This window comes from Oncorhynchus mykiss, chromosome 13 (genome assembly GCF_057628025.1).
Source record: "Oncorhynchus mykiss isolate SJ-2025 chromosome 13, ASM5762802v1, whole genome shotgun sequence".
Taxonomy (NCBI): Eukaryota; Metazoa; Chordata; class Actinopteri; order Salmoniformes; family Salmonidae; genus Oncorhynchus; species Oncorhynchus mykiss.
Window position 1 is genome coordinate 30,049,159 of NC_143034.1, and position 9,507 is coordinate 30,058,665.

The 9,507-nt window shown below is 41.9% G+C and overlaps 1 long non-coding RNA gene across 1 annotated transcript; it reads right to left on the reverse strand.

Moving 5' to 3' along the window:
* Window positions 1–1,645: 1,645 nt before the first annotated feature.
* Window positions 1,646–9,150, reverse strand: LOC110485941 (uncharacterized). The gene is made up of 4 exons (XR_002468011.3): window positions 8,976–9,150; window positions 7,388–7,451; window positions 6,480–6,655; window positions 1,646–2,084 (listed from the first exon to the last, which is right to left on the reverse strand). It is a non-coding gene; the product is annotated as an uncharacterized LOC110485941 (long non-coding RNA).
* Between the last annotated feature and the right edge of the window lie 357 nt (window positions 9,151–9,507).

Below are 9,507 nucleotides of genomic sequence, written 5' to 3' on the forward strand. Positions count from 1 at the left end.
TCCTTTTCATATACGGTTACAATAAAATATATATATATATTTTAAATATATATATATATATATATATATATATATATTTAAAATGTAATCACTGAATGTGAATCAGTTTCTAAATATTATGTTGACCTATCAGGGAAATAATAGTTGAGTGATGGGACAGAATATGAGACGGGAGCTGCCATATGGTGCTTGAAAATTACATTTATGCTACCAGCTCAGCGGTCACAAGATTATTGTAAAATGTCCTTTATACCGTGATGAGAAGAGGATAAAGCTACGTCAGCTTCACTGCTCAGGGAACTGGGCACATGCAAATTTGAAAAAAGTTCTCATGACCATGCATCAATTCATGATATTGGAAATAGGACCATGTGACATTTGTTAACTGAGCTCTTTCCTCATACTTCCGTTTGCAAAATGAGTGTAATTTAGTGTGCGGATCCCCTAAAATCCATAATACATTCATAAGATATTTGCCTAATTCTGCACTCAAATATAATCTAAATCCCTGAATCTTGCATAATTTATAAGAGGGCTTTATCCATTTAAAATACAGCATGACATGGCATGCACTTCACAACTCATGAGCACAACTCAGTCTCTAGAATCCATTTACTGGATTTCAGCTCAATTCTGATAAAGTCCATGTGCACGTGCCAGTCTTTCAAAAAAATAAAAAAAAATAAAAAAAGTGGCATAAGTGAGTTGGCAGTACAGTTCATCATAAGCATGAGTTGAAGGGTCCCCCAAAACAATTATGTTATAAGATACAATTGCATAAGGAATATGTAATAGGCTGCATTGAGTCAACATTGGGAATTCAATCACCAGTGTACTGTACAGCAAAATGAGTCATGGGATACAAAGGAGGAACCATTTGATAAGATAGTTTCAGGATTTCCACCTAACCTGAAAGTGCATGATTTCAATTTAAACTTTAATAAACTGTTAATGACATTTTCAATACTAACCCCATTAGCCATGTAATAAGATCTGCTTCCACGTTGCAATGCCTTTATCAACATTCCCTTTGATACATTTAGGACAATATGTCACAGTGTGAACTGTTGCGTGTTACATGTGTAGTCTCACAACTACCCACTTCCCCTAGGGCTGGGCTTCCTGTTGAATAACCATTTGAGAAGACCAAATCCCAGCAGGGATATTAAGAGGTATGAATCATTTGCGTTCAGCCTCAATATGGAAACATTTCACATGGACGTGGAATCATGCAGAGTTCGGATATTCGACATAAGTAGAACAACTTTAAGATAATCCTCTAAGATCCACACAGGGCAATGTCAGTCTATCCTCTCCATTCTGAGTACATAGGGATTTTTAGGTCATATTTCATAACAGTGCCATCAATAACAAGGCTTTCTGGGCATAAGCAGCAGCCTTGGGACGAAGCTTATTCTCCGGGCCATGGAATTACACACTAAGTATGCAAGACATTTGGCACAGATGGGTAGTGCTGATAGAATGGAGGCAATCACATTGCAACGGCAAACTAGTAACATTCAGCCCCAAACCAAAGTCTACCATCAAACCCACCAAGGTTAAAACTACAGTAGGTGGTGCAAAATGTCTTCATTTGGTTTAATGTTTGCTGTATTAAAAAGGAATAGATTGACATGGATACAAGTTTGTTTACTAGTTTTATTGATGAATCATGGACAATGTAAGGCAAAATAGTTGACATCATGCCACATTAGTTTACGCCACTAAGAGAACAGTATATTCCAGAAATACATTCATACCAATGTGATATGGGCGTTACAGAGCCCCTGCAAGAGCATTGCAATAACATTCTCATGCTTATAGCTTGCTACCTTCTCCTTGAGGAAGTGGATAATATCATACTTCACTGAATCTTTGACAAATGGTTCTCCTGGTGACAATACACCACTATAGATTACATTTAATCTATTTCTATGAATATACAGTCAAAACAGCAACGGTTAGTTTGATTCTGCTCCTTCACTCCATCAGGACAAGCGTTGGAACCAGGAAGTGGTGGTAGTGCATCAACTGATGAGTCAGAACCCACTGGGCTGAAGACGAGCACAGAGGGGCATCACCTCCTGGGGGTTCAAACAGATGGGTTTGGAAACTTTTTCTCCAACAATTCTGAAAATGTATGCTTTTTATGAGTTCTATCGCAGACGGTCATAAACAAAACGCTCCCGGCTGCTATCCAATCAACGCCACATTGACATTAGTAGGCTTACCTGACAAAAATATGATCGTCTCAATTGGGTAGCCATTGTTTAGCAAACTGTGCTGCAGCAGACATTCCCTTCTTGATTAATGCATAGAGAAGTAAACTCAAATTTGTTAGTCCCCCCCGACCATCATTTTTCATTGTCAATATATATTTATATTAAGCCTACTGAGTGTAACATTTAAACGAAAAAAATCCTGAATACATTTTATGGGGCCCCCTTAGTTGTGTATTAGCCATTATTTCACCAGTTATATTGACAAAAAGAACAGGCCCATCTGAAAGCCATAAAAATAAATTACACTTCATTTTTTTAGTAGCTCTCATGCCCCCTACTTTATACCACAGCATTGTTAAATACTCGTTACGGATTGGCTTGAAGGGCATTTTAGAGCGTGCATTATTTCCCTATAACGCACAATACATCAGCACGGTAGAATTCAGTGGCTACAGTTCAGTCTTCCATGTTCTCTGTTTGAACTGCTTTTGAAAGTAAAAGACATTTAAAACATTGGCATTGTTGAATTACATTTTCATAATAGCAAAATAGGACTGCTGGGTTGGTCAGAGATACTTTTGAGGATATGGGGAAATTCCATTGGAATCGTATTAACGGCCATTGTGTAAGTTGCCCATGTGTCGTCAATGGGCCGTGCGGTGCTTTCTGGGACAAGGAAAGCTCTCCTTCAAGGAGTGAAGTGGAGTCAATGTGGACGAAAACATTAGCATGAATTTCATCAAGAAGTACAACATTAAACATTTCTCTCTCAAGATCATTAACTTGTTCTCAGTGACATTAAGTACTGTTGAGAAAAATTGGCAGGTTTCTCAACTAATACCCTGACTTTGAGAAGGGATTGCATGACAATTATTTTATTTATTTCACTATTATTTAACCAGGTAAGCTAGTTGAGAACAAGTTCTCATTTGCAACTGCGACCTGGCCAAGATAAAGCATAGCAGTTCGACACATACAGAGTTACACATAGAATGAACAAAACATACAGTCAATAATTCAGTAAGAAAAAAGAAAGTCTATATACAGTGAGTGCAAATAAGGTCAAATAAGGGAGTTAAGGCAATAAATAGGCCATGGTCGCAAAGTAATTACAATATGGCAATTAAACACTGGAATGGTAGATGTGCAAAAGATGGATGTGCAAGTAGAGATACTGTGGTGCAAAAGGAGCAAAATAAATAAACAGTATGGGAATGAGGTAGATAGATGGGCTGTATACAGATGGGCTATGAACAGGTGCAGTGATCTGTGAGCTGGTTCTTAAAGCTAGTGAGGGAGATGAGAATCTCCAGCTTCAGTGATTTTTGCAGTTCGTTCCAGTCAGTGGCAGCAGAGAACTGGAAGGAAAGGCGACCAAAGGAGGAATTGGCTTTGGGGGTGACCAGTGAGATATACCTGCTGGAGCGTGTGTTGCTATGGTTACCAGTAGGCTGAGATAAGGCGGGGCTTTACCTAGCAGAGACTTGTAAATAACCTGCAGCCAGTGGGTTTGGCGACGAGTATGAAGCGAGGGCCAGCAAACGAGAGCGTACAGGTCGTAGTGGTGGGTAGTACACTGTTCAAAAAAATAAAGGGAACACTAAAATAACACATCCTAGATCTGAATGAATGAAATATTCTTATTAAATACTTTCTTTACATAGTTGAAAGTGCTGACAACAAAATCACAAAAATGATCAATGGAAATCTAATTTATCAACCCATGGAGGTCTGGATTTGGAGTCACACTCAATTAAAGTGGAAAACCACACTAAAGGCTGATCCAACTTTGATGTAATGTCCTTAAAACAAGTCAAAATTAGGCTCAGTAGTGTGTGTGGCCTCCACGTGCCTGTATGACCTCCCTACAACGCCTGGGCATGCTCTTGATGAGGTTGGTGGATGGTCTCCTGAGGGATCTCCACCCAGACCTGGACTAAAGCAGCCGCCAACTCCTGGACAGTCTGTGGTGCAACGTGGCGTTGGTGGATGGAGCGAGACATGATGTCCCAGATGTGCTCAATTGGATTCAGGTTTGGGGAACGGGCGGGCCAGTCCATAGCGTCAATGCCTTCCTCTTGCAGGAACTGCTGACACACTCCAGCCACATGAGGTCTAGCATTGTCTTGCATTAGGAGGAACCCAGGGCCAACCGCACCAGCATATGGTCTTACAAAGGGTCTGAGGAGCTCATCTCGGTACCTAATGGCAGTCAGGCTACCTCTGGCGAGCACATGGAGGGCTGTGCGGCCCCCCAAAGAAATGCCACTCCACACCATGACTGACCCACCGCCAAACCAGTCATGCTGGAGGATGTTGCAGGCAGCAGAACGTTCTCCACGGCATCTACAGACTGTCACGTGCTCAGTGTGAACCTGCTTTCATCTGTGAAGAGCACAGGGCGCCAGTGGCGAATTTGCCAATCTTGGTGTTCTCTGACAAATGCCAAACGTCCTGCACGGTGTTGGGCTGTAAGCACAACCCCCACCTGTGGATGTCGGGCCCTCATACCACCATCATGGAGTCTGTTTCTGACCGTTTGAGCAGACACATGCACATTTGTGGCATGCTGGAGGTCATTTTGCAGGGCTCTGGCAGTGCTCCTCCTGATGTCCCATCCTGGATGAGCTGCACTACCTGAGCCACTTGTGTGGGTTGTAGACTCCGTCTCATGCTACCACTAGAGTGAAAGCACCGCCAGCATTCAAAAGTGACCAAAACATCAGCCAGGAAGCATAGGAAATGAGAAGTGGTCTGTGGGCACCACCTGCAGAACCACTCTTTTATTGGGGGTGTCTTGCTAATTGCCTATAATTTCCACCTGTTGTCTATTCCATTTGCACAACAGCATGTGAAATTTATTGCCAATCAGTGTTGCTTCCTAAGTGGACAGTTTGATTTCACAGAAGTGTGATTGACTTGGAGTTACATTGTGTTGTTTAAGTGTTCCTTTTATTTTTTTGAGCAGTGTATATGGGGCTTTGGTGACAAAACAGATGGCTATTTTGTAAATGACATCGCCGAAGTCAAGGATCGGTAGGATAGTCAGTTTTACGAGGGTATGTTTGGCAGCATGAGTGAAGGATGCTTTGTGGCGAAATAGGAAGCCGATTCTAGATTTAATTTCTGATTGGAGATGCTTAATGTGAGTCTGGAAGGAGAGTTTAGTCTAGCCAGACACCTAGGCATTTGTAGTTATCCACGTATTCTAAGTCAGAGCCGCCCAGAGTAGTGATGCTGGATGGGCGGGCAGGTGCGGGCAATGATTGGTTGAATAGCATGCATTGTTTTTTTTTGCGTTTAAGAGCAGTTGGAGGCCACGGAAGGAGAGTTGTATGGCAATTAGCATAACCGCAGGATGCTGCATGACAATGTGAACACGATTGGGTGACAATCTGCTGACGGAGGCGTTATGAGTTCCTCCATTGCCCAACGGGAATCCCATCTCTGGTTTGGTTAGCTAAATAAGTCTGTTTGGTTATTAAGGCAACTACTGTAGCTATCAATTCAACTTGCTAGCTACTTCAGTGAATTTGGAACACATTTATCCTGGTAAATGTGCCAAATTATTGCCATGGTACAAAACGGATAACTAACGCGGGGGTTTTATGTGTTCGCTAGAAAATAATGCAACTCCCTGGTAGGTAAGTTCCACTCCGCTAGCGCATCGCCTTCCACAGAACACACAGCCCCTTGATTATCCCTTATGTAATTGACAAACCTTCATACAAGATGTTGAAAATGGTGGGCGTAGCCTGTGTGCGGCTCTTTTATTTTCAAGTTTTCTACTCCGCTAGCCAGCACCTCGTCTTAATAGGTGTGCGTTTCTTTTTACGCAGCATGACACATGCAATGAGGAAATAGGCTAGGAGTTGCACAATAAACCAACAGCATTTAACCACCATAAAATATAAGGAAGGGATAAATCTGTTTTCTAAAGACGTGTGCAGTATCATACAAGAGCATCAAACTGCTGTATACATGCTCACACCTGCAACTGCCAGGGAAGGCTTCACAGAACCCCCTGTTATAGTCTAGGTCCAACAAGGCACGCTGCAGCATACGGCCACGACGGATACACTGCAGCACCTGCCTAAGACCAGATTATCAAAAGCATGCACGTCCAGAACGACACATCATTCCCTATGTAGTTCACGTCTGACCAGAGCCACATGGGCCCAGGTCAAAAGTACTGCATCAAATAGGGAGTCACTTAGGACAGATGCACTATAGGCCAAACCAACATAGCCTACTTACCAGGTAGGCTAATTACAGCAGAGGTGAGAAGGATCTATTTCTAGATCCAACAGAAATAGAATCTGTCAATATATTTCTATGCTTTGCCCCTTCGGTGTAGTCATGCATCTGGTCTCAATAGACGCCCCACCATGTGAGTTCATCACGGACATCGGACACGATGAGATGCCGACCCACTACAGGTGAGAAACAGAAGATACGTTTTTAGTACAGTAGTTTGCTGATCTGAAACATTGGTTTCATATGTCAGACAGCTCAATTTATAAGACAATATTTGATCAGTCCCTCATGAGTTTATTGATCTTATCCTAGTGTGCCCTCTACTGGACAACGTTATCACCAACAGGGAAATCTGTCACTAGACCACGTGTCAAACTCCGCTGAGGGACAAGTGCTTACGGGTTTTCACTTCTCTCCTGTACTTGCGTGATCAATTCAGCTCATTGATTAGTTTTAAACTCCAGTCACCTGGTTGTTTAGGTCTTTATTGCACACAAATTGAAAAGGAAATAAAAAAGGCATGGAATGAGTTAGACTACTAAACCTGTATATTCTTCTACAGTACCCCTATCCCCACTGAAGTCAGTTGGCAAAAGCCAATCTAGCTTAATTGAATTGTAAATACATCTACAGCATCTCAACACAAAAAGATAGAAGGGACACTTATTTTATCAACAGAGTTTGTCTGCAGTATCATACAAGAGCATCAAACTGCTGTATACATGCTCACACCTGCAACTGCTAGGGAAGGCTTCACAGAACCCCCGTTATAGTCTAGGTCCAACAAGGCACGCTGCAGCATACATCCAAACTGCAGCACCTGCCCAAGACCAGATTATCAAAAGCATGCACATTCAAAAGCAAAAGGTGAGGGATCCATGATCTTGGTACCACAAATATGTTTGCACCTTTATTGTCAGCATGCATCTCTTGACTTCAAGGACACCGGACTCGTTGAGATATGCTGAGCCACTACAGGATGGGGAAAGGTAGGAGATCAGTGTTTTAGTAGAGCAGTTTATTGTTGAGGTTATAAACATTGGTTTCATATATTAGACAGAATATTTTCTGTCCCTCATGTGTATTGATCTTATCCTAGCATGCACTCCCTCTACTGGACAACAGGTATCATTACCAGCAACAGGGAAATCTTTGTGGCAGTAGACGTTCTCTAATTCTCTCCTTCTCTCTCTCGGAGGACCTGAGCCCTAGGACCATGCCCCAGGACTACCTGACATGATGACTCCTTGCTGTCCCCAGTCCACCTGGCCATGCTGCTGCTCCAGTTTCAACTGTTCTGCCTTATTATTAGACCATGCTGGTCATTTATGAACATTTGAACATCAAATCAAATTTATTTATATAGCCCTTCGTACATCAGCTGATATCTCAAAGTGCTGTACAGAAACCCAGCCTAAAACCCCAAACAGCAAGCAATGCAGGTGTAGATCATCTTGGCCACGTTCTGTTATAATCTCCACCCGGCACAGCCAGAAGAGGACAGGCCACCCCACATAGCCTGGTTCCTCTCTAGGTTTTGGCCTTTCTAGGGAGTTTTTCCTAGCCACCGTGCTTTTACACCTGCATTGCTTGCTGTTTGGGGTTTTAGGCTGGGTTTCTGTACAGCACTTTGAGATATCAGCTGATGTACGAAGGGCTATATAAATAAATTTGATTTGATTTGACTACTAGCTAAACCTATACTATTTTCTATAGTACCCCTTTGCCACTGAAGTTAGATAGCTTGCTAGTGAAAACGAATCTAGTTGAATAGTAAATACATTACTGAATTTTAGATTAACACAAAACAATTGAGGGAAGGGACCATTTATGTTTTCTAAAAGACAAAATGTATGTGTGCATTATCATATGAGCGTCAAACTGCTGTATACATGCTCACAACTGCCAGGCTTCACAAAACCCACTGCTTTAGTATACGGGTAACCGCCAAAATAAAGGAAACACTTGAGCATATAAAGGATACAACGTGTATTGAAAGCTTGCACACGTGTGGTTTCTGAATTCGTCAAGCAATTAACATCCGATAATGCTTTGGGTCATGTATAAAAATGCCAAGTCGCCTATTATTTTCACTACCATGACTAGAAGAGATTGGCATCTTTGAAAGAGGGGTCTCTAAGTAGTATAGGTAGTTTAAAGTGTGTACGTCAGTCACCAGATTTTAACACGCTGCAGCCTACGGCCATTGACGGCTACCCTACATACCTGTCCAAAACCAGATTTAGCTATCGCTACACATTGATTGCCAAATGGCACCCTATTTCCTAGGTGCCCTGGTCAAAATAGGGAATAGGGTGGCATTTGGAACGGATACACATATTATAAATACAACAGTTACGAGAAACAAGTACCGCCTTATTTTTTTCTTTACAAATTTGGACCCCGTCACTTGTTTGGCCTGCTTGGACGTTTAACAAACCTAGCTAGCTAAAGTTACCGTTTGGCCGGCAAGTTAGCAAAGACCATATTTCTTACCATTCGTTTCGGTCATTTCCATCCATGCGAATCATCTCCTTTAGTTAAGACATAGCAACATGTAAGGGTTTAACAAAAGTTTTTAAAAAAGGTGCTCCACTTCGCTCGTTTGCCGCCTCAGACGAGGACAAAAAAAATACTTCTTCTTTTGGATTGCTTTGGCGGAGCGCATCCAATTTAAGCTGCACACTGCCACCTACTGTACTGGAGAGAGACCATTCACGACCTACCTATACTGAACAAAAATATATAAACCCAACATGTAAAGTGTTGGTCCCATTTCATGAACTGAAATAAAATATATAAAAAAAGTTCCATACGCACCAAAAGCTTATTTCGCTAAAATTTTGTGCACTAATTTGTTTGCATCCATGTAAGTGAGCATTTATCCTTTGCCAAGTTAACGCATCCACTTGACAGGTGTGGCATATCAAGAAGCTGATTAAACAGCATGATCATTACACAGGTGCACCTTGTGCTGCAGACAATAAAAGGCCACTCTAGAATGTGCAGTTTTGTCATACAACCCAAT